The sequence below is a fragment of the Globicephala melas genome, chromosome 1, assembly GCF_963455315.2.
Source record: "Globicephala melas chromosome 1, mGloMel1.2, whole genome shotgun sequence".
Classification (NCBI taxonomy): Eukaryota; Metazoa; Chordata; class Mammalia; order Artiodactyla; family Delphinidae; genus Globicephala; species Globicephala melas.
In genome coordinates this window covers 94,674,025-94,701,093 of record NC_083314.1, presented here as the reverse complement: position 1 = coordinate 94,701,093, position 27,069 = coordinate 94,674,025, and the positions used below count along the sequence as shown (strand labels likewise).

The 27,069-nt window shown below is 37.4% G+C and overlaps 1 long non-coding RNA gene across 1 annotated transcript in view; it reads left to right on the top strand.

Annotated features, from left to right (window-relative positions):
• Positions 1–25,824, top strand: part of LOC132593756 (uncharacterized) — a 348,090-nt gene extending 322,266 nt beyond the window's left edge. The window contains exon 4 of the long non-coding RNA XR_009559563.1: positions 25,719–25,824. This is a non-coding gene — a long non-coding RNA (uncharacterized lncRNA). The remainder of the gene's footprint in view (positions 1–25,718) is intronic.
• The last annotated feature ends 1,245 nt before the right edge of the window (positions 25,825–27,069 follow it).

Below are 27,069 nucleotides of genomic sequence, written 5' to 3'. Positions count from 1 at the left end.
AGAGAGAGATAGTAATGATGAGCCATAGGCTTCCTGGAGATGAAAACTACCCTGAAACTTAAAGGGTGAACACAATTGAGAAAAGCAAAAATTTTGATAAATGCATTGTAGATAGAGCAGCTGCAGTATCAACCTTAAAGAGATATCAATCAGCAGAGTATAGTGAAATGCAAACAACATAGTTTATGCAAATCTTTAATACCAAGCCAAGGAGATGGGACTTCATTCTTTAGGTGGTGGGGAGCCACTCGAGAGCTTCAAAAAGGAGAGTGATATGGATAAATTTCTTTTTGGAAAGCTCACTCTGGCTGCAGGATGAGGGAGTGGCTGATGAGGTGGGAAGGAAGGGGCACATTGAAAGTGAAGAGTTTTGTTAGTTGGCTATTTTATTATTTCATGTTAATGAGAATGAGAACCTGCCTGAATTTGGTATCAGATGGTTGTAGTGCAAAATAGGAAATAGATTTCAGAACAAGTTAGATATGAGATTAAATGGACCTGGGAATTGGTTGGATGTAGTGGGTAAGGAAGAGGATTCAATGATAACTCCAATACAGGAAGACCAGGGAGATGGAGTTGCTTTTTACAAAGCTATGCAATATGGGGAAAAAAAGAATCTGGAAGACAAAATTACAAATTCTTTCAGGAAGAACCTGTTAAATAGTATTTCTACAACGTTTAGGTGGAAATGTGCAGGAAGAAGTTAGATTGCCTTGGGAAAAATTGGGGTTATAGAAATACATTTTTCTCTCACATGCATATATGGGTGAGGTTCCATCTAAAGCAGGAGAGAATGGCATCCAAGGAGACTAAGATTTAAAGCATGCAGAGTAGTAGGCTGTAAGAATGGGATATCAGAAATCACCACAGTTTAAGTGGTATGCAGAAGAGATGCTCACAGGAGAAACTCAGAAGTAGAGGTCAGAGTGGGTAAGAGGATAACTGGTCTCACAGAGGGAAACTAGGAGTTTCAAGAAAGTCAAAGAGCTTATACATACATCCAATAAAAGTTATTGCTGTAGGCCTTTATTCTGGGAACATAAAAGCTGAAATATGTCCATTGATTTTTGACCCTTGCCAGAGCAATTTCAGTTTGTTTGGCACAAAAGCTAACTGCTGTGAGTTGCATTGTAAATGGGAAATGAGGAAGTGGGGACAAGGAGTATAGACTACATTTTCACAAAGGAGAAGAGGGCAATGCGGCTGAAACCACAAGGAGGTATGAGGTCAAGACTGGCAAATTTAGGATGGGAGAGATCTGAGGACATTTAGAAGAAAAAAACACTAGAATGGGGACGTTTGGAAAGGAAGTGATATTGGTGAATGATAGAGCAAGGTCAGCAGGGAGGAGTTGTGTTTGAGAGCAGCAGGAGAGGCAGAGGTAAAGGAGAGAGAACTCACAATTGAGAATAAAAAGAATAAAGACACTACGTCCAATTTTGCTATCTGTCACTTAGAATTGTGATATTAGACAATTTACTAAATCAAGTTCCTAATAATTGTATCTTCCCACATAAGGGAAGTAGCTTAAATAAAGTAAAGCAAGTAAAACAGAACTTTCAATTAATATTAATATCAATACTGGATTATAAGTGAAGATGGACAAGGTAATGTGGTGTGTGTGTGTGTGTGTGTGTGTGTGTGTGTGTGTGATGGAGAGAAGAGAGCTAAGGAAAACCAAACCTATTTCCTTAAATTTCTTAATATTGTCAGTGAGATCTTTCCCTTTGCTCCTCCCTTTGTCCACATTCCTTGGGATAGAGTGGGGCTGTGTGGTAGACAAAACATGTCTAGAAATTTCAACTTTCATCTCAAAATTTGTTGATCATCTGCTATATTCAAAGCCCTCTACCAAGAGACAGTGTTTAAAAGTAGCCCATTCAAGCCTTAGCCCATTCATGCTCACAATCTAGTGGGGTAGAGAGGTAAATATAAAATCACCTGAAGGGTAAACATACTGTGATCTAAAATTGTATCTTTTACCTTTTAAAAGCAAAATAGGATCCAGCTATTTTAGAACACCATTCTACTTTAAGGCCTGAGATATTTAGAACTCTTGAAATGTCATTTGATGTGTAGATACATTTGACATACATTAAAGAAGAAGTCACCTAAGAGGTTTGTCAGACCAGAAAAAGTGTGACTTTCTGGTCTGAGAGGGGGTGACAGAAGCCGTTGAGATGATTTATTGATAAGTGATGATGTGCAGCTGTAGTTCAAAGAAGGGCAGAGTCAGCCCTTAATAAAAATTCCAATCCAAGGGTTTCCTGCATTAAAAAAAATATATTTCAGAGATAAAAATAGGATGTAGGCATGCACACACACACACCCTGATTCCCCAACCACAGATCCAAGAATGGCAGGCTATTTCAAGTTGTATATGTATATTCCCACTCCATCCCCCTACACTGTCCTTTCCTATCTGTATACCAGTCTCCTCCTTATTTAATTCTTCTTTAGATTATAGCCATTTCCCCATCATGCACATATTTGTGTTCCTACACCTGATAAAGATTACGTCAGCATATCCATCTGGAATTCTAAGAGTGTAACGCTCATGGCCACAGATGCTTCACAATAGAAAGGGGAGTGGGACTCCATTAAAATAATCAGGGATCTCTATGAGATGGACAAAGAGGGCTGTGATGTTGGGAGCTAGAAGGTTGGATTGGGTTATAATTTCACATGGCACCTCAGCTGTGCTTCACTCCAGAATCAGCTTCTCTTCCCAGTTCAACATCAAGTAGCTGAAAGGCTTAAGCCAGTTTTTCTGTTCTGGTTGCTGAGCCCAAAGGACAGGAAATCATTACAGGAAAAACATTTCTAGCAAAGGTCACTGTAATAGAAAATTACATCAATCACCTCGAGGAAAAAAGTACATTTCAATTGATGTCATCCGTCCATGGGATAACATCCATTTTAGTTTCTGACTTGGGTTTTTAAAAGTTAGTCTAACTTTTGGAGAAAGCACATCAAAAAGTAACCATGCCTTCAACAGTGATTTCAATCTTTTGAAAAGGAAGTGATGGTTATTAGCTATTTCATGTCAGAAGCTAAATGGTTACCTGCTTAGAAGAGGAAGAGATTTTTTTGGGGATGTACTCCAATGGAATGGTAAAAGGAGCATTTCAGAGCTTTCAGAGTTTTTCAGCATACTTTCTTATATGATTGAAATGTGGCAGATACACAGCTTAAAGATAGTGATAATCTTTTCTATGTATTTTAAGTAAATGCCATTTACTTTCTAAAAATGCCTTACAGTCCTGTCTCAGTATCCATGGGATATTAGTTTCAGGACCCCTTGCAGCTACCAAAATCTACAGATGATAAAGTCCCTTACTGTCCCCTCTCTATCCATGGATTCAACCGACTGTGAATTCCATCTGTGGATATGGAGGGCCAACTGTATTAACTTGGCTTTACTCTACTCAGTCCAGAATGCTTTCCCCTTTAATTCCCCTCAAATATTTCCAAATCTAGACAGTGACTGAAATAACTTCTCAATCATCTCCTATACAAAACTATATAGAATATTTAACACTGATATTAAGTGAAGATTTATCATGTAGGCAAATTGCTGCAAATGATTCTATCTGAATAATCAGCCTTAAGAGGCCAGGGTGTCCCTGACTCCCAAACTATACACATATTCCAGCCTTGGTCTCTGAGCCTTCCTTTCCCTTATAGGCAACCAAAGTGCAAAGTCTCATCACTACAGCTTGGAAAATACTTGCTTGAACTCTAAGAACAACTTCTATCTGCCCTATTGCAATGAATCCTAAAGTGTGGTCCCCAGACTAGTAATATCTGCATCACCTAAGAGACTTCAGGCTTCACCTCAGACTCACTAAATCAAAAACTCTGGAAGTAGAGCCCAGCAATCCATGTGTCAGCAAGCTCTCCATGTGATCTGGATGTACACTAAAGTCTGAGAACCATGGCCCTTTGGAATCAAATAAAGAATGGGTCCCACCTTTCTCTTCTCTACCCAACAGCCCTGGGCCCCTGGATCTGATACAAATGAAAAAGATTATTTGAGAAAATGTGCTGGAAGGAATGGCTGGAGAGGTTCTAGGGCTCAGCTAAAAGTTCTATTTCACTGGCACAGGAAGCTTCTGTTTCCCATTGCCAGGCTCAGAAAAATAAGCAGGCCAATGGCCATCACAGGCAAACCCCTACCAAATCTGAAAGGATTTACACTGGGGAGTAAGTCTATCTTGTACAGTGGTCTGGAAGCACAGTAATCACTTTAATCTGGCAGGATGTAAACTGAACTGGGTGGGCTGTTTGATCATAATACCTCACAATGCTTCTTCAGGGCCTTGCTTGGGTCCACTATACAGTTGACCCTTAAACAACAGAGGTTTGAATTGGGTCGGCCCAATTATATGCATATTTTTTTCAGTAGTAAATACTACTGAACTACACAATCTGCAACTATTTGAATCTGAGGATGCAGAACTGTGGATACAGAGGGACCATATACACTAAAGGCTAACTATAAGTTATACTCAGAGTTTTGACTGCCAGGAAGGTCAGCATTCCTAATCTTATGTTGTTCAAGGATCAACTGCATTCAGCAAAGAAGTAAAATGAAGCAACTTGCAAAGTGTTGTCCCAAGGATGGCCTGGCTCTCCATATGCTCACCACAGTGTTTTTCTCCCTGTGTCTTGAGGCCAGGGGAGTCAAGCCAGAACAAATGAGTTCATATTTCTATTATCATGAGGAGATGAAGGCAATTGAGAAGAACCACAACCTCTTGTAATTTAATAGCTAGTAAACTTTCTCAAGTGGGGAAGGTTTCTGAAAATTCTCTTTTCTCTGTAAATTTGTATATTCTTATTACAAATATCACTCCCACCCCACCTACAGTCATAGAGATCCTTTCATATAAAAACGTGTTATTTCATCAGTTATTAGAGATTCTGCCCAAAATGTCTTCACATCAGTTAGGTTTATTTATCTTATCTACATTTTTATGCTTTGACTAGATTTTGTAAATGTTTTATCTCATGGTACTATGTTAGGTCAGAAAACCAACATACAAAAAATCCTTAGCAGAATTATAGCATACCCACCAAAAGGAAAACTTTGGTTTTAGTAATTTTTTCCACATTAGAAAGGAATGAAAAATGCTGCTGAAAAATCTCAGTGCCAAAGAGATACTGTAATATACTGTGATGGAATTATATTGAGTTTTCTGGGAATTTAGAAGAATAAGTTTCAGCTTATCATATGAGCAATATCATCCTCAAAACTAATGGCAACAAAACATTTGCATTCCAAACCCAAGGGAAATTCCATTTTGAGAGCCAAAGGAGATGCAGACAGAACCTCGGGTTCCTCCTCTCTTGGATCTGACTTAATACCACTTTTAGTTCTATCACTGGGGAAGGAAGGAATGATGTAGAGTAGACTATGCCTTTGTAAGGGAGGAAAATATCAATAATATTTCACCTACCCTTCTGAGTTCTTATATGAGACCCCTGTAATAAAACATAAACAGAAGTTTATTAACACATATACCTCATATATGCATGGGAGATACAAAGGGAAGAATAATTAGCTCCCCAAACTAGCTTAGAATTCAGACTGAAATACCATCTGCATACTGAAAGAGGAGGAGGAATGTAGGCCTCTTAGGGGAAACTAAATGATTTTTAAGAAAGATGAATGGGCCCTTTAGATGGGAGGTATGGCTGTGATAAAGTTTATCTGGGTGTGGTGTTGACTTTTAGTCTCTTCTCCTATGATGAGAATCAATCGTTCCTGATTGATGAAACTCCAGGGAGAGGATTTATGACAATCCAGTCCTTTATGGAGGACTTGTCTTTAGGCAGATAAGGGGAGTTCAGAGAGAGCCTCTCCCTGAATTTTCTGTATTTCAAATACCTACAGCTCAACATAGCCAATATACCACAATGGCATATTTTTTAGTGACATGTTCTGAACTCCTGTAGTCATATATTGGGGTGGTATATTCTCCTACCCTTCACTTTCCTATATTGACCTCTCTTCAACTGGCAGAAATCTCAAGATGTTTCCAAGATGGTTCTTTCTAGATCTCTAAACTTGATGTGGGAAGATTCATGCTCTTTGGTATTATGGTGGGAACATTTATCCTTAGGGTGGGGTATCCACTTTCCAGATTCCTTCCAAAGCTCCTAAAATCCAAATATATAGGGTAGAGATAATAAGCAGTGTTTGTGAATGTTGGACAAATCTCTCTACAGGCAACAGAAGATCTTAATCCATAGGCAGACTGGGAAGACCAGGGGACCGTTGTCTTTCTCTGCCTATTGACTTATGTATAGTGAACTAGAATGATGGTCTGGCCCCAGGTGAGCTCTGTTTCAAACCCTGGGAAAGGTGTCATAAATATTGGATTATGTCTTTTAAAATTTTAGGGATCTCTCTATTCTAGAAAAGAGACTTACCAAAAATTTCCTAGTGTACCAGTCTTGTCAAAACATCTTCCAGAATAACTCCTTGTTTTCCTTTTACCAAGAGAGAATGCTATCACTCTTATCCACCCAATGGCCGGGCAGGTCCCACTGGTCAGTGAGACTCTGTTGGGATCCCAGCATAACTTTGAAATGCAATGAGAGATGCTCTCCTGTGGAAATACCTATAATCCTAGTACAGATGCTGTCATCTTTTCTTCTTTCCACACTCAACCACTAATGCCTTTGGGGAAACAAGATATCTTAGAGAAAAGCTATCAGCTGAACATTAGTCTACTTACCTTGACATTAGATAAGGACTGGGTTACGTAAAACAAGAGAGTTGATTCCATAAGGAAATTCAATGTCCTTACCACTCTTGGACAATAAACATTAGAATTTAAATTCAGTGTTCCCACAAAGGACCTTTCACTTGCCTTGAAATTCTACTGTGAAAAATCTTCATGTACAAATAAGTGAATATTTTTAATAAATTTGACTTGCAAAGAGACAAACCTGTGCTTTCCTTCTTTTCTGAACATCTCAGTTTTCTGTGTTAGCCCCTGAGAACCACATTTAAAAAAGGAAATTCATGAGAACTGACTTTCTAAATGTTGCTGTATTCCCCCTTAGAACCAAAATGAAAGTAAAAATTATTATGGTTACTCAACAATCTTAGTGTACTTGGATAATATTTTGAGATATGTATTTTCTGTCCTTTATCATTTCCCTTTGTTCCCTTCCATTTTGGCAGTTAGCTGGTTCTGTTCCACATTGCCTTAGGGTCTACATGTGGTAAGTAGCAAAAGTAACGTAAAGAAGATGACTTAGTAGTTATGTGTGGATTCCAGAGTCAACATGTCCTGATTCTAAGTCTCACTGGCTATTTAATAGCTGTGTGACCTTGGGTAAAATATTTAACTCTCTGTTCCTCAGATTTTTATCTGCTATATATAAATAATGATGGTATCAGTCTCATAAAGTTTTAATATTGAGATACTATATTTAAAAGGATTTAACCATGCTTTAAAATGGTAATGATAATCATTGACACTTATAGAGCACTTACTTTGTGTTTGATACTGTTCTAAGATACATAGTGACTCATTTAATATATGCAGGCATCCTGTGCTTTAGGTATTATATACTAACACCACCACCACCATCATTATCATTCTTAAACAGAAATGATGGCATACCACAGTTGATTGGCTGCAGTTCTGATGAAGTTGGCTGGGATCAGATGACTCCACTCCAGGCTATAGGGTAGGTTCAGGACTGCTCCAAGCATTTGTTCTTGGAACTGTTGCTATCAGAACTTGTACTTCTCATAGTGAATCATAAGAACACAACAGAAAAAGCCATATTCAATAACATTTAAAATCTCTGCTTGTGTCACATCACTATTAAGACCGATGGCAAAATCTTAAGGAAGTAAACTCTGCTGGCCATCAGGCCTCGACAAAGGTGAGAAAGTACAATGTTAATGAGAGGAAGAGGATGAGAATTAAAAGCATTAAACCACTCTACCATATAGAGAAAATAGATATGCAAAGAAGTATTTATAATATGATACAATGAAATCACATTTAAACTGAATGTTAGAATAGAAAGTCAGTGAGTCAGAGGAAAATTGTATGTAGTTTAAAAATTTTCCAGAAAACCCTTTAGGAAGACACCTTTGTTGAAGACTGAGTCATTCATAAAATCCTACTATGAGAGGCTTCTCTTCAGTGTGGGAAGACATCATTGTTTTATTGGTCGATCACCAAATCAAATATAAGCCTATGTACAGGGGTCATGTTGAATGAACCCAGCATGATGCTGAGATCCTACTTTCTGGGATGTAGGTAATTGAGAACAGCTAAGGGAACCAGGCTACGAACTCGTGCTCATTAGGGACATTTGCTTTGAAAAGAAGGGAATATGCCTGGGTACTATAAAACCATCCTCTGTTTAAAATAAATATTTTCCTCAGATTCGTTCAAGATGGCAGAGTAGAAGGATGTATGCTCACTCCTTCTTGTGAGAGCACCAGAATCACAACTAACTTCTAAACAATCACCAACAGGAAGACACTGGAACTCACCAAAAAGATACCCCACATTTAAAGACAAAGGAGAAACCACAATGAGATGGTCGGAGGAGCGCAATCACAATAAAATCAAATCCTATAACTGCTGGGTGGGTGACTCAAAAACTGGAGAACACTTATACCACAGAAGTCCACCCACTGGAATGAAGGCTCTGAGCCCCATGTCAAACTTCCCAACCTGGAGGCCTGGCAACGGGAGGAGGAATGCCTAGAGAATCAGACTTTGAAGGTTAGCGGGATTTAATTGCAGGACTTGACAAGATTGGGGTAAAAAGAGACTCCACTCTTGGAAGGCACACAAAAAGTATTGTGCCCATCAGGACACAGGGGAAGGAGCAGTGACCCCATAGGAACTGAATGAGACCTATCTGCTAGTGTTAGAGGATCTCCTCCAGAGGTGGGGGTGGTTGTGGCTCACCATGGAGACAAGGACACTGGCAGCGGAAGTTCTGGGAAGTACTCCTCGAAATGAACCTTCCCAGAGTCTGCCATTAGCTCCAACAAAGACCCAGGTAGGCTCCAGGTCCGGGTAGCCTGAGGCCAAACAACCAACAGGGAGGGAACTCAGTCCCACCCATCAGCAGACAAGCAGATTAAAGTGTTACTGAACTCTGCCTACCAGAGTAACATCCAGCTCACCCCCCACCAGTCCCTCCAATCAGAATGCTTGCACAAGCCTCTTAGACAGCCTCATCCACCAGAGAGCAGACAGCAGAAGCAAGAAAATTACAATCTGAAGCCTATGGAAAGAAAGCCACATTCACATAAAGATAAACAAAATGAAATGCAGAGGACAATGTACCACATGAAGGAACAAGATAAAACCCCAGAAAAACAATTAAATGAAGTGGACATAGGAAACCTTCCAGAAAAAGAATTCAGAATAATGATAGTGAAGATGATCCAGGACCTCAGAAAAAGAATGGAGGCAAAGATCAAGAAGATGCAAGAAATGTTTAACAAAGACCTAGAAGAAGTAAAGAACAAACACCTAAACAGAGACGAACAATAAAATAACTGAAGTGAAAAATACACTAGAAGGAATCAATAGTAGAATAACTGAGGCAGAAGAATGGATAAATAACCTGGAAGACTGAATGTTGGAATTCACTGCCATGGAACAGAATAAAGAAAAAAGAATGAAAAGAAATGAAGACAGACTAAGAGACCTCTGGGACAACATTAAATGCAACAACATTCACATTATAGGGGTCCCAGAAGGAGAAGAGAGAGAGAAAGGACCTGAGAAAATATTTGAAGAGATTATAGTCAAAAACTTCCCTAACATGGGAAAGGAAATAGGCGCCCAAGTCCAGCAAGTGCAGAGTCCCAGGCAGGATAAACCCAAGGAGAAACACACTGAGACACATAGCAATCAAATTGACAAAAATTAGAGACAAAGAAAAATTCTTGAAAGCAACAAAGGAAAAATGACAAATAATATACAAGGAAACTCCCAAAAGGTTAACAGCTGATTTCTCAGCAGAAACTCTACTAGCCAGAAGGGAGTGGCATGATATACTTAAAGTGATGAAAGGGAAGAAACTACAACCAAGATTACTCTAACCAGCAGGCATCTCATTCAGATTTGATGGAGAAATAAAAAGCTTTACAGACAAGCAAAAGGTAAGAGAATTCAGCACCACCAAACCAGCTCTAAAACAAATGCTAAAGGAGCTTCTCTAAGTGGGAAACACAAGAGAAGAAAAGGACCTACAAAAAAAAAAAAAAAAACCATTAAAATAAAGAAAATGGTAATGGGAAAGTACATATCAATAATTACCTTAAAGATGGATGGATTAAAGGCTCCAACCAAAAGATACAGGATTGCTGAAAGGATACAAAAATAAGACTCATATATATGCTGTCTACAAGAGACCCACTTCAGACCTAGGGACACATACAGACTGAAAATTAGGGGATGGAAAAAGATATTCCATGCAAATGGAAATCAAAAGAAAGTTGGAGTAGCATTACTTTATCAGATAAAATAGACTTTAAAATAAAGAATGTTACAGGACACAAGGAAGGACACTACATAATGATCAAGGGATCAATCCAAGAAGAGGATATAACAATTATAAATATATATGCACCCAAAATAGGAGCACCTCAATACATAAGGCAACTGCTAACAGCTATAAAAGGGGAAATTGACAATAATAGTGGGAGACTTTAATACCTCACTTATACCAATGGACAGATCTTCCAGAGAGAAAATTAATAAGGAAACACAAGATTTAAATGACACAATAGAACAGATAGATTTAATTGATATTTATAGGACATTCCATCCGAAAACAGCAGATTACACTTTCTTCTCAAGTGCACTTGGAACATTCTCCAGGATAGATCATATCTTGGGTCACAAATCAAGCCTTGGTAAATTTAAGAACACTGAAATCATATCAAGCATCTTTTCCGACCACAACGCTATGAGATTAGAAATCAATTACAGGGAAAAAAGCATAAAAACCAAAAACACATGGAGGCTAAACAATATGTTACTAAATAACCAAGAGATCACTGAAGAAATCAAAGAGGAAATCGAAAAATACCTAGAGACAAATGACAATGAAAACACGATGATCCAAAACCTATGGGTTGCAGCAAAAGCAGATCTAAAAGGGAAGTTTATAGTTATACAAGCCAACCTCAAGAAACAAGAAAAAATTCAAATAAACAATCATCTAACCTTACACCTAAAGGAACTAGAGAAAGAAGAACAAACAAAACCCAAAGTTAGCAGAAGGAAAGAAATCATAAAGATCAGAGCAGAAATAAATGAAATAGAGACAAAACAGTAGCAAAGATCAATAAAGCTAAAAGCTTGTTCTTTGAGAAGATAAACAAAATTGATAAACCATTAGCCAGACTCATCAAGAAAAAGAGGGGTGGGCTTTCCTGGTGTCACAGTGGTTGAGAGTCCGCCTGCCGATGCAGGGGACATGGGTTCGTGCCCTGGTCCAGGAAGATACCACATGCCGTGGAGCGGCTGGGCCCGTGAGCCATGCTGCTGAGCCTGCACGTCCGGAGCCTGTGCTCCACGGTGGGAGAGACCACAGCGGTGAGAGGCCCGCGTACCGCAAAAAAGAAAAAAAAAGAAAAAGAAAAAGAGGGAGAAGACTCAAATCAATAAAGTTAGAGAGGAAAAAGGAGAAGTTACAACAGACACCGCAGAAATACAAAGCATCCTAAGAGACTACTACAAGCAACTCTATGCTAATAAAATGGACAACCTGGAAGAAATGGACAAATTCTTTGAAAAGTATAACCTTCCAAGACTGAACCAGGAAGAAATAGAAAATATGAACAGACCAATCACAAGTAATATAATTGAAACTGTGATTAAAAATCTCCCAACAATCAAAAGTCCAGGACCAGATGGCTTCACAGGTGAATTCTATCAAATTCATTTAGAGAAGAGCTAACACCCATCCTTCTCAAACTCTTTCAAAAAATTTCAGAGGAAGAAACCCTCCCAAACTCAGTCTATGAGGCCACCATCACCCGGATACCAAAACCAGACAGAGATACTACAAAAAAAGAAAAGTAGGGACCAATATCACTGATAACTATAGACATAAAAATCCTCAACAAAATACTAGCAAACAGATTCCAACAACACATTAAAAGGATCATACACCATGATCAAGTGGGATTTATCCCAGGGATGCAAGGATTCTTCAATATATGCAAATCAATCCATGTGATACACTATATTAACAAACTGAAGAATAAAAACCATATGATCATCTCAATAGATGCAGAAAAAGCTTTTGACAAAATTCAACACCGATTTATGATAAAAACTGTCCAGAAAGTGGGCAGAGAGGGAAACTACCTCAACATAATAAAGGCCATATATGACAAACCCACAGCAAACATCATTCTCAATGGTGAAAAACTGAAAGCATTTCCTCTAAGATCAGGAACAAGACAAGGATGTCCCTCTCACCGCTATTATTCAACATAGTTTTGGAAGTCCTAGCCATGGCAATCAGAGAAGAAAAAGAAATAAATGAATACAAATTGGAAAAGAAGAAGTAAAGCTCTCACTGTTTGCAGTGTGAGACATGATACTATACATAGAGAATCCTAAAGATGCCACCAGAAAACTACTTGGGCTAATCAGTGAATTTGGTAAAGTTACAGGATATGAAATTAATGCACAAAGATCCCTTGCATTCCTATACAGTAACAATGAAAGATCAGAAAGAGAAATTAAGGAAATAATCCCATTCACCACTGCAACAAAAAGAATAAAATACTTAGGAATAAACCTACCTAAGGAGTTAAAAGGCCTGTACTCAGAAAACTATAAGATACTGATGAAAGATATCAAAGATGACACAAACAGATGCAGAGATATACCATGTTGTTGGATTGGAAGAGTCAATATTGTGAAAATGACTATTCTACCCACAGCAGTCTACAGATTCAATGCAATCCCTATCAAATTACCACTGGCATTTTTTACAGAAGTAGAACAAAAAAATCTTAAAATTTGTATGGAGACAGAAAAGACCCCAAATAGCCAAAGCTATCTTTAGGGAAATAAATGGAGCTGTAGGAATCAGGCTCCCTGACTTCAGACTCTACTACAAAGCTACAGTAATCAAGACAATATGGTACTGGCACAAAAACAAAAATATAGTTCAGGGGAAAAGATAGAAAGCCCAGAGATAATCCCACACACCTATGGTCAAGTAATCTGTGACAAAGGAGGCAAGGATATACAATAGAGAAAAGACAATCACTTCAATAATTGATACTGGGAAAACTTGACAGCTACATGTAAAAAATGAGATTAGAACACTCCCTAACACCATACAGAAGAATAAAGTTAAAATGGATTAAAGACCTAAATGTAAGACTGGACACTATAAAACGCTTAGTGGAAAACATAGGAAGAACACTCTTTGACATAAATCACAGCAAGATCTTTTTTGACCCACCTCCTAGAGTAATGGAAATAAAAACAAAAATAAACAAATGGGATCTAATGAAACTTACAAGCTTTTGCACAGCAAAGGAAACTATAAACAAGATGAAAAGACAACCCTTAGAATGGGAGAAAATATTTGCAAATGAATCAATGGACAAATCATTAATCTCCAAAATATATAAGCATCTCATGGAGCACAATATTAAAAAAACAAACAACCCAATCCAAAAATGGGCAGAAGACCTAAATAGACATCTCTCCAAAGAAGATATACAGATGGCCAAGAGGCACATGAACATCTGCTCAGCATCATTAATCATTAGAGAAATGCAAATCAAAACTACAATGAGGTATCACCTCACACCAGTTAGAATGGGCATCATTAGAAAATCTATAAACAACAGATGCTGGAGAGGGTGTGGAGAAAAGGGAACCCTCTTGCACTGTTGGTGGGAATGTAAATTTATACAGCCACTATGAAGAACAGCATGGAGGTTCCTTAGAAAACTAAAAACAGAATTACCATATGACCCAGAAATCCCACTACTGAGCATATACCCAGAGAAAACCATAATTCAAAGAGACACACGCACCCCAGTGTTCATTGCAGCACTATTTACAATAGCCAGGTCATGGAAGCAACCTAAATGTCCATCAACAGACGAATGGATAAAGAAGATGTGGTTCATATATACAATCGAATATTACTCAGCCATAAAAAGGAACGAAATTGGGTCATTTATAGAGACGTGGATGGACCTAGAGACTGTTATACAGAGTGAAGTAAGTCAGAAAGAGAAAAACTAGTAACGTATATTAATGCGTATATGTGGAATCTAGAAAAATGGTACAGTTGAACTCGTTTGCAAGGCAGAAATAGAGACACAGATGTAGAGAACAAATGTATGGACACCAAGCAGGGAAAGTGGGGGCGGGTGGTGGTGGTGGGATGAATTGGGAGATTGGGATTGACATATATACACTAATATGTATAAAATAGATAACTAATAAGAACCTGCTGTATAAAAAGATTAATAAAATAGAATTCAAAAAAAATGTTTTCCTCACTCTGGGTCTCTCTGTCTGTCTGTCTCTGTGTCTCTGTCTCTTTCTCTGTCTCTTTCTCTCTGACTCTGTTTATCCTCAATTTCCATCCATGGTACGGTTAGTTAAATTTGTATTATTAAGTGAATGTTTAGTCTAGTAACTGAAGACGTATACTAGAAGGAGAAATAACTATCAACTAGACTACAAACCCTTCCTGGAGGAAAGAAAGCCTATGGATGTTTAGTGGATGCCTGCAAAGATAAGGCACTAGGCTGGCCTACAGTATATGAATCACAATTAAGCTGAAACTTAAAAATCGGCAGGGATTTAAATAGACAGAAATATGAAGGAAGGGTATTCCAGGTGGAAAGAACAGTTTGAACAAATACACAGAGGAAGGAAAATTAAATAACTGAGACTAATCCCAATTCATAATAAGTTAACGAATAAGAGTCAAGAATCAATTACCAGGGGGTTATTTTTACTGAAATATGTAATGTCATTCAGAGCTGATATTTACAATGGTAGAATGCTATTAGCAGAGGAATATGTTTAAACAATCATTAGGGCAAATTCTTTTAAATTCTCGAAATAACAATTTTAACAGTGGCTTAAAAAGTTATTTTCAGAGTAACACCCCCATTTAAAAAATAAACTTTGACTCACTATAAAACCTGACTATGGGTCATCTATTTAAATTAAAGTATGTTTATTGAACACTAGATAACATTCCAACAATAAATTGACACCGTAGAAAAAAATCAAGTTTAAAATAATTAAGGAAGCAAGCCTGGCATTAGGATTATAAACTTTGATTTAATTTATAGAAGATAACAGTTGCCATTTTATAGTTAAACAACTATAAAGGGCTACTTGTACAGCATGTTGAGGCATCTAAATAAAAGCCAATTTCTCCACATGATTTGTATTTTACCTAAAAAGTAGATAAAACTCTGCATTTCCCAGCTTTTCAAGGTGAATAATAATTCCAAAAAGTTCAAAATTTGAATTTCTTCAAGCATGAGGGTGGATACTAGGAGATATATATGGATTAGATATAAATATAGATATAGATGCTGTAAATAAAGTATCACATAAATCTGATAACTGATAATGCAACAAATGGCCTTACTATGTGTCTTGTTCTATGATTTGTAGGACCATTTAGTAAATTTAACGTCCCTAAATCTCAAAATTCTGAAAGCAAAGCTCTCTACTATCCATTTTCTTTACATCTTTAATTATTAATCCAACAACAGAAAACAGACTTCTATTAATCAAAATTTACTGAACTCTCAGAATCTACAGGGCAGTTTTACATACTATAGGTGTTTAGGAAGCAAGGGTTTCCTCAATTCATGACATCTTTTATTTTCAAGATGACTCTCTTGAAATCTCAGTTTGTCTGTGATATTGAGGCCAATTTTCACTGAAAATCAACTCATTCCAATATTTGGTTTATGTCACTTTATTACATGACTCCAACTCTTGAGCAACTATAATAGCATAGTATCTATAATAGCATAGGAATAAAAAGCTCAGAAATTGAAATTCAAAATCTTTTATTAAGAAGCTAGCATGTGGCCAGCTGGAATACTAGGAGATGGAATACAATGATGAATAATATGAGATCCAGACTACGTCCTAAAGAGCTGAAAAAAAGTGAGTCACAATAGAGAATAAATAATCATAAGCCAATGTGAGAACTCTAATTAATAGAGATGGTTCAAAATGTTAAGAGCAGACAAACCATGGTGGGGTCACGGAAGATGTCATTAAAGAAGATGATAGATTAGCTTAAATTTAAAGGGAGAGCACAAACTTTCCAGGTTGACAAGTGATGGGGAAAGATGCAGTTTCCTAGGATGCTAATGAATTTCTTTGTAGATTTATTTGCATGTAATTCCCTCTTTTCCTCAGTCCTAAAACACCATATCCTCATTCTTTTTTTTTTTCCCTCACAATGTCTCAGCAGGGGATGATAACTTAAAGTAATACTGTAAAAATCCAACCATGAAGCAAGGGGGAAAGCTCACACTAGATGTGAAACTCATCTCCCTTATTAAGGTTTGGGGAATTGTTACATGGAGTATTTTTCCCCTTAGCAACTGGATCACTGTTTTTGTGAATTTATCGTTAAATTAAACACCATGAAATCATTCAAGACAGCAAATTTATTATTATTTGCATGTGCTTCTCTCTTGTTTTGGAGTCTCCTCTGTATTCTCAGATTGGGGTTAATTACTCATGATTTCTCCCTTTGTATTCATAATTTTTCTCTGGCAGTTTCACACTGTTATTATTGGGACTTCTTTTGTCCTGCTTAATTAAATGCTGAAAGGCTTCCAGTTGATTTTGCAGTCTGCTGAGGTAGCTAGATAATTTGCAGTCTAAATAAAATGTTCAGCCTTGACTCAACTTTCAAGACCCACTCTTGCAGGCAATGTGTATGAGATGATGCCATTGGTGTTATTCATCTGTGTTTAAAAGCAAACAAACAGACAAACATTTCTTTAGGATAAACTTCACTATCCTTCAGACAGAACCTTTCTTCTTGGGTTGTGGCTTTCTGTGCTTTCTTTATAATTCATTCAGTATTGAGAACTAATTGTCATCATCACATTGAGTCACCCATGCTAAAGAAATAAAAACCAGCACTCCTTGGGTGACAGTGATAGCGCCAAAGCAGCAGGCAGCTCCATGTGTGAAGCGATTGAGAATGGCTCTGTGTCACCAAGGAAAATGGCCTCTTTGCAATGCCTATAAGAGTCAGTGCTCTAAGAAGGCAGCTTAACACACAGAAACACATTTCTGTAAGGTCAGCTTGAGAGAATGCATTTCTCAAATAATTTTTTAAAAAAAGCAGTAAAAAATGAGGATGCTGGATAGCATTTGGTGGGCATTTATGTAATAAATAACAGTATATGCTTATGCACACTTGCATTATTGTAGTAAATAACCAAAGCCCTGGGATGAAATGACTTGAAATCTGAAAGCCAATGGCCATTGCATACAGACCTATGAAATATACAAATGGAGGTACTGTGGCTTTTTTACCACTTTGGGATCTTTAATGCACTGCTTAAGATTAATTAAAATAATAAAATGAAGCCCACAATTCCCATTTCTGTTCAGAAGAGGCACCGTGGAAATAAACAGACCTATATTTTTCCACAAGCACTTCCTACAGATTCGGCACACTGCTGGTTTCTCTCCACAAACCGTTTTAATCCATGGGCACTCTCTCTGAGTGCTCCTTTGTGATGGTGAGAGGGGCTCTGTAGTGCAGCAACCGCTGCTGTTTACTAAGCTCATCATCAGCTTGAAATGCATGCAGGAACCAAACAGGAGATTGGTTATCGATATGTGTGACATGGGAGTCAGCAGCCCTTTCAATGGAAAGACACCATCTCTGACTCCGTTTGATCTTCAATATGGTTACATTAGGGGCTTTGAGAAATCTTATAATGTTCCCTTCAGCCTTTATGCAAAGTTAAACCTAATACATGGAATCTCACCTGCTAAATATTCATTGAATCGTTTCTATGATCCCAGGCATAACAGACATTATGAGAGACAAGGAAATACGGAACTTGATTCAAACCTTAAACAGGTTATAATTGAGTTAGAGAGCAGAACTACAACCAGAATAATGACATAAATAAAAAAATACATATCAAATAAGATTTCAATGGTACATTTCATAATAAAAATATAGGTATGTATCAATTAAGTAATAGGAGTCTCTAAAGCTTAAAAATCACCAAGGAAGGATAAAATCTTACTACTTCAAGTGTGATCCACAGCCCAGCACATGAGTATCACCTGAGAGCTCGTTAGAATGCAGAATTTCAGGTCATGCACCAGATCTACTACAGCAAAAAAATAAAACAAGATTTTAACAAGATTAAACAAGATCCAGGTGGCTTGTATTCACAGTAAAGTTTGAGAAACACTGGACCAAACTACAAGGCCCAAGTGGGCAGAAATCCTAGCTATATATTTCATGGCTGATCTCCAGTGACTAGTCTCCCAACATTGATAGGTGATCAATAAATGCTCATTGAAGAAACCAATGTGGTCCATTGCTAAGCACATACAGCACAGGGGAAAATCCAGGGTACATAAGATAAAAAGGATGTACATGTTTTTAAAACGTCTAGAGAAGCCCCACTCTGGGCTGCAAAAGTAATATTTAGATTAATTAGAAGAGTCATTATTTGGTTTGAGAATATCATTTGAATTCTTGGGGATTGATACTTGAAATATAATTTAAGGAAAAGATATTTCTATTCATTAATCTCTATTAAATAATTAAAATTATTTATAATATTTTAAATAAAAAGTTATCTTTTGATATGCATGTTCAAAAATAGAAAAATTATAAATGTATGACTTCAGAACATAAATTAAAATGGACTTTAGAAATATTTTGCTTTCATATAATTATCCTTTATTGATAAGATCCTATGAAAATGTTTTTTCTATTAAACTCTCAAAAGAATATTAACAAAAATATGACATCTCTTACCATGCTCATTACTGACTACATGAAAAGTTAGAGCATTATAACGTTAGGAATGTAATCAAAAGGGCTTTAAAAAGCATGTCTGTCTAATTTTTATTATAGGGTTTCTATAACTAGGCATAACTTTGTGATTTTTTTAAACGTTGAAAAATTCCAATATAAAAATCAATAAAAACACAGAGAACATTATGTAAACATTCCTTGGGGTCTCTGAGTGATGTCTGCTAACATAAAGAAGAGGCTGGTCTAAATCAGTGACTCTCAACAATGACAACTCATTTTAACAGCCTGGATAGCTTACCAAAAATACCAGTGGGCAGGCCCCAGCCAGTCCTATTAAGTCAGAATTTCTGGGTGTAAAATTTACTGTCTGTCAGGTGAAGGAGGTCTGTCTATATTGTGTCAGTCCTTTATAGTTTTTTTTATAATTACATTTCTCATTTATACACATTGTACATTATTATCAGTATTCATATTTTGCAGTAACTTTATTGGCATAAACCATATAAGTACTTTGGCTAGGAATAAATAAAAGGCCCATTATGATAGAATTCAAAATCAATCTATAGTTCGTTTTTTGTTGACTCTTCAAGAAAGACAAAAAGGATGTAGGACTTACAGGTCTTCATTAAGTTATAACTCTGAGCCCTGTCTCTGATTTTACTCTTAAATGTAGATATAGAGTTGTTAAAGGTGGATGTTGATGATTCTTTGCAAGCACACCTCTACAACTCACTTCATTTTAGAAATTCATTTTTGTCGTCATTTCCTTTGGGGTAACAGCTTAGTATGGCTGCATAAGTCTTCCATTAAGTCAGGAGTCAAAATTTTAAGGTAATAAAAATTATACACAGTAATAAAAATTTAGTTATAATTTCTAATTATTCAACACTATTTACCAAATATTTATTGAGGGTTTGCCATGTGTCAGGCTCTGTCCTACGTATTGAGATATGACAGTGAAAATGGCAGACATGATCCATGTGCTCAAGGAGCATACTGTCTAGTCCTGAGAGGCAGGCAATACACAGCAGTAAATGAGATAATTTTTCAGGTAGTGGTAAGTGCTATGGAGAAACAAAACCGGACTAACGTGATCGTTATTGATAGGATGGGGTGGATGGTCAGGGAGGGCCTCCCTGACAATGTAATATTTGAGCTAAGACTTAATGACAAGAAAGAGTCATTCATAGGAAGATTACAAAAAAAATATTCGAGGCAGAAAGAATAGCTTATTGCAAACCTGTAATATAGGAATGAGTTAGGCATTGTCAAAGAACAGGACCAAAGCTTATGTAGCTAGAGCAGAATGAGCAAGAATTTGAATAACAATAAATCAATTGAAAAAGATAAGTAGAAACCACATAATGTGCCACTTCAGTCACCATAGTGGGAATTTGAATGTATGATCTTGTATGTTCACTGAAGTGAGAAGCCATGGAATTTAAGCATTTGTGGGGAGATAAGGTAGGAAGAGCAGTGGGAGGATTAGGTGGTGGATAACATGTCTTAGATAATGAGTATCTGGGAATCTCTCTTGATTTTTGCATTGATTTTTATGGAAACAATTCCCTTTATAAGTTTATTTGCTTTAAGTTGCCTTTTCTTGGAGTATATCCTTAAAATATTTTGTGAAACTTCTGCATTATCTTACATTCAATAAAATATACTCAGAGAGTTCAAAGAGCTTGCCAAAGGCCACAAAGCTGGTAAATGGTAAGACTTGGAGTTAAATTCAAGTTCTAAAACTTTAAGTTACATGTTCATTTTTGGTGTTAAAAAGAAATGAGAATAAAATGACAAAAACAAAACAAAACAAAAACCCTTCCTATTTAGTACATATTATAATTTCGATTCTGAAGATAAGTACTTATGAAAATGTCCTACAAGAGTAATGTTCCAGAAAGCTGCGAAGTTCAAAATGTGAAAACTTTCAGTTCAAGGCAGTATGGTGATAACAATTTGTGATAAGCCCTATCCTAAGCCATCATTAAATTACCCATTCAAACCAAAGACAAAGACAAAAACTGTCAACAGCTCAAATTAAAACCAATGAAAGTGACCCATTTTCAGGACTCTAGGAGGAAGTCTGAACATCTCTGTTGATGGACAGAGCTTCTCAAGTCTCCAGGGAGGTGGGACAGGGATGAACAAGGAGCACAACATGGTAGGGGAACTAAGGGTGGATCCAGGTTCCCTGCAGTGATTAAATATTCATTTTTGCAAGTCCTTTCCTTAACTATCTCTAAACCTTCATTAAAATACTAAAGTTATAGTCTAGGCTCCTACATCTCACAGGGGATAAAAGCATTCCCCATGCTTAGGAAGAAGCAGACAAATGGAAAGTGGTTATCTCCCCAAGATTAGAGTTGGGTAATTAGGCTATCACCAGTGGAGGCATTTTGTCCCCAACACAACTGGCAATGAACAGGGATACACTCAGAACCATCTGGAAAATACTGTGTGGGCACTATTTTCCAACACATGAGAGCCTGTGCCACCATAATTTGGACTACATGTGGATGTAGGGAGCAATATAGTAAATTGAAACCTGGAGCCAGACTGCCTGGATTCAAGTCTCACTCTTCTACTTACTAGCTATGTGATCTTGTATGTCACACCTCTATGCTTAGATTGTGTTGTCCTTAAAATAAGAATAGTAATTGTGCATATTTCATAGAATTAACGTGAAGACTATGTGAGTTAAGTATACACGGGGCATGGAAAAGTGTCTAGTACATAACTGCTATGTAAGCATTGATTATGATTATCATTTAGTATTAGTATTGCTGTTGATGTAGTTATGTAGCTCTGGGTCCTTAGGCTGAATAAATGTGTGCATTACAGACAGGGGCTAATAGAGCCCTGTATCTTCAGACTATAGATAGCAATTTGCAACTTTTATCTTTAATCTATTTTCCATATGAAAAACATAAATACACCTGTAGATTATTGATGAAAACATACATACTTTTCAACATAAAACTCTCGATGCTTATTTATGACAAATGGAGCAAAATTAATGGGATGCTATGTGTACCATAAACACCATAAAATTATATATGAGAAAGTCTTCAGCATGACTATTTTTATAATCTTAATACCTGATACCATGAACAAATTAAGCTTTAAAAAAATATTAATTGACATGACAATAATTTAATGGATGCTTTTTGATTTTTTTTTTAATAGACTAAGAGTCACATGCTAGGCAGACACCAAGTTCAAGCATATTTAGCAAATGAGTCAGTGGACATATTTAAGTGCCCAACAAATTGAAACACAAATCCTGGAAACCACCAGTCAGGCCCACCATCCTCCTGGCTAGTATTAACTTAGGCCTTCATTGGTCTCTCCTACTCCTCCAGTTCAGCAGCCCTTCCCACTGGCTCATCCTAAGAATGGAAGCCATTGTAACTAAATGCCTGCTGCAACTGAAATTACCTCTGCAAGAAATTTTAAACCTTTGAAATGAGTACATTTATTAAATGAAATGGTAAAGACAGGATTTGAAGAAGGAAAATAAGACTCTCCTTTTCCCCCCATCAGAATGCCATGTCCTTCCTGAACTTTCACAGACCCTCTTTTCACTGAGTCCCAGAATCAATGGACTGTCCCACCTCAGCTCATACCTCAGTCAACCTGCTGCCGACCTTCACTCCTCCACACAGCCAGTGACCCTCCCAAGGCCAAATCTGCCTACTAATCCCAAGCAAGGTAGTGAATCTCTGTAGGTGTTTCCTCAGCTAACTCATGTTGCCAGCTGACTTCTGTTTCATAAATGTCTCAGCATTCACTTAGCTTTCTGCATTATCCTCACCTCTGAGCCCCAGAGAATTTCCATATCCTCTTTTAGGCCCTAATGCAGTTTTATTCACTATATGATACACATTATTTATGGCATTATCTGTGGGCATTCCAGGCCATGATCTAGAAACTGAGAAATCAAGGCTAAATACGAGGTGGCCATGCGTTTGTGGACTTCACAGTTTAGCCAGGAAACAACATCTGTGCAATTATTAAAAGGTTATCTGTGCAATAAGAGTACCTGGGAGCACAGAGCAGACACTGACTGGAGAGGAGGTGGGGACCACTTCCTAAGAACTGACATTTGAGATGAGTCTAAAAGGACAAGACAAGTTCCATTAGTAGAAAAAGGCTGGGAGTGTAGTGGGTGGGATGGGAAAGACATGTTAGACAAGGAAATAATATTTATAAAATCCAAAAATATTACCTATTCCAGTAGTATTCGTTTTATATTATCTTTTACTGTGGAGATTCTCTACTTGTCTATCAGTATCTCTTTCTCATTTACCCTTGGCACAATTTAAAAATATAACACCTACTTCTAGCTCCTGTTCTTTGAGCTCTCACTCCATCACAATAAAGTATACAATCAGTACATGCCTCTGGAAAATGAATAATTTAATAAAATGAATTCAAATACTTAGTTGGACATCTGAAACATAAAAAGAAAAGAATGTGGAACACATTCCGGATGGATCAAATATTTAAATATAAGAAAGAAAACTGTACAATTATAAATGTGGAAAAAATGAGGTAATATTTTTTATAATCTTGGAGTGGGAATAGCCTAAATGTGACATCAATACCAGAAACTATAAACACGTTTAACCAATTTGATGAAATAAAAATTAGATACATAAATTTGGCAAAAGGCAACAAGAGCAAATATAAAAATGACACTGTAGTTTTGCACCTTGACATCCACTTCCCATCATTTTTTAATCTGCTCTCCATCTCTGTGGCTGAATAGTGGACCTCCAGAGCCTCTGGGAATCCCAGAAATTGACTAAATTAGTGGCTCCTGGGAGCTCTCTGGTTTCCCTGGGCTCAGCCATGACGAGCCCCAGCAGGCTCTGTGGTCACTTGAATCTTGCTGTGCCACTCAGTCAATGTTCACTGTTCTCAGTTTCCAGAAACCTCTCCCTCCCCTCTTCCTTTCACCTTAGAAATAGTCAGCTCTGGGTTACTGCATAATCCCTTGTGGCTCCTCCCTCCCATATCGTTGTAAAACAAGGTCCTGTGAGTTTTGTAATTGAATTTTTTTTCCAAATTATTCTAATTTGATTGTACTGTGTGTTTTTTGTTGATACCCTGAGAGATACACTGGGAAGTTGAAATGTATATAACAGACAAAGATTAATGTTTACAATATACATCATAAGGAAATAATAATCGCAACATTAATAGCAATGCTATTTATTGTTTACTCTATTCCAGTCACTTTGCAAAACTTGTTCCAAGAATTAGTCCATTAATTCTCATAAGTATACTTAGAAAATTTTAATTTTACTGATAAGTGAACTACAGTTTAGAGACACGAAGTAGTTTGCTCAGTCACATGGCCAGTAATCAGAGTCAATTTCAGAATCCCATCTGATTACAGAACCCACACTTTTAACTATAATGGTATACTCAGAAGAGAAAAAAAAGATTAAGTGATTGTAATAACAGCAAAAATAGTTAGCATTTATAGAGTATTTACAGGCTATCAAAAATATTTTTAAGCATTTTATTTCTATTAATTCATCTAATTCTCAGAAAAACTTAATGAGGAGGAAGGACGAAGCAATGTGCTCAAGATCATACAGCTAGTAAGTAGTTTTCAAGCCTAGATACACTGATTTGAGAATCTATGAACTTCATCTCCATACTTTACTGATTCTTAGTAGTGAACAGAAAATTTACTAGAAAAGAAATACAAACAAATATTTGCAATATATCAAATAATCAAAAATTGAAAATAACATTGAGATATTTCTTTTAATCTATAAGATTGGCCAAAATTATCAAGATTTTTTAAAAGCTAGTATGGGTTTTTTAAATCTTTCTCCGTATGGGTGAGACTGAGAAAAAAATGGACACTGTCATATGCTACTAGTGGGAGTATAAAATGGAATAATATTTTTTGAGAACCTAAATATTTATCATTAGATAATCCATTAAACGAATTATGGGACCATGCAGCACTGCCAAAATTGAACTCTATAGATATACCCATTGGCAGGAAGATGACTTGAAATCACATTTTTCAGTTTTAAGGAAAGCTTATAAAACAGTATGCCAAATATGATCCTAATGCTACCCCTTATGGTGCCTGTGTGAACTTAAAGAAGCCCTCCCCCACCTCCCCACTCCTCAGGGGAGCAGACGGTAGGCTAAGGTGTTCTTTTTCATTGATTCTTTGATCGAGACGCCTGCGTGGACTACACATCTTGCCAGTGTACACGTCAACTCCCTGTAAACGGTGTTATACTTTAACTTAAAAAATGCTTCTTATTTCTTTTTATTTTTTTGCGGTACGCGGGCCTCTCACTGTTGTGGCCTCTCCCGTTGCGGAGCACAGGCTCTTGACGCGCAGGCTCAGCGGCCATGGCTCACGGGACAACTTCCAGCGATGGTTTTAATTCCATTCGTTTTTTGCCACTCTGGGGACTTTGCTCCCTCTCTCCTACCCCCTCAAGGTTTTTCTCTCTAGTATTTCCCCTTCAGTTCTCTCTCAGCACATCATACACCATTTCCCCACCTAGAGTACCTCCCTCACTGACACTCCATTTCTTCTTTCTCAGCCAAGTGTCTTGAAAAGTATCATACTCAACTTTCCCCATATTTTCTCCCATTTGCTTCTCCAGCCCCTGCACTCTACCTTCAGCTGTCTCCACTTCTCTGAAACTACTGTGACCAAAGTCATGAGAGACCAGATCACCAATTTTGCTAAATCCAATGGACACTCCCTGCAGTCCCTATCTTACTGGATCTCTGCTGGTTTTGATAGAGGTTTGCACTGATTTCTTCTTAAAATTTTTCTATTTTGGTGGTTCCCGTGACATATATTATCTAATAATATTTCACCCAACCAAAAACTATGTTAGCCTGTTTCATGTCTTTGCCACTATCTCTCAGTCTCTTTACCATGCTGTCCAGTTCCACCTTTAGCCTTCACTTTAGTTTCATTTATCAAGCTGTCTATTGTAGGACTTAGCAATACAGCAGTGAGCAACCGAAAGTCTCTATTCCCACGTAGCTTGCATCCTAGTTCGTGTCTGTGTGTGGTAAGTGAGGTCAGAGATGGAGAGACAATCTATAACAAAATAAACAATGGAAAACAGCAGATTATGATATGTGCTATGCAAAGGATTCAGTTAACCTGATACGATAGAAGATGATTGGGAGTCTAATGAGGTTTCGCTGAGGAGGCAGCATTTGAACTGAGATTGAATGGCAAGATGAGGGCAGCCATGTGAAGTTGCCTGGAAGAGCAGTTCAAGCAAAAAGAATGACCAGTTCAAAGCTGTGGATGAACTGAGCATGTCTGAGGACAGAGATTCTGTTGGGCTGCAAGTTTTGTGGATAATGAGGCACACTGTAGTCAGAGAGTGTGCAGGATCAGTAGAGGCTTTAAAGCCAGAGTGAGGAGGATTTAATGGGAAACAGTGGAGTGATATGATGGAATTTATATCTTTAAAAATTTACGTTGTTTGAGGAAAGTAAATTGCAACCAGGGAGGGGTGGCAACAGGAAGACCAGTTAGGTGGCTTTTGTAGCGGACTGTTTAAGATATAACAATGATTTCCTAGACTAGCATGGTACCAGCAGAGGTGGCAGCAGTGGCCATTTGGGGGTACATCTGGAGGTAGTGGCAGAAGTTACTGGTAAATTAAGAATAAAGAGAAAGGGATAAATCAAGGCATTGGGTTGATCAGTGTGTGACTGATGATATGATTCATTAAGATGAGAGATGGGAGAGTAGTTATGATGGTAGAGAAACAGGTATCAAGGGTTCTGACTTGACAATGTGTGTGATTATTATTGATATTCCTGTGGAGGTGCCAGGAACTTGGAAAAGTCCAGTCTGGAAGTTGGGTGAAAACACAATGCAGGTAATATAAATTTAAAAGTTGCTGCCGATGATTTTTATTTAGAGCCGGGGACAAGATAGGTCTACCAGGGAGACTGTGTTGATTTAAAGGGAGGGGAGAATGC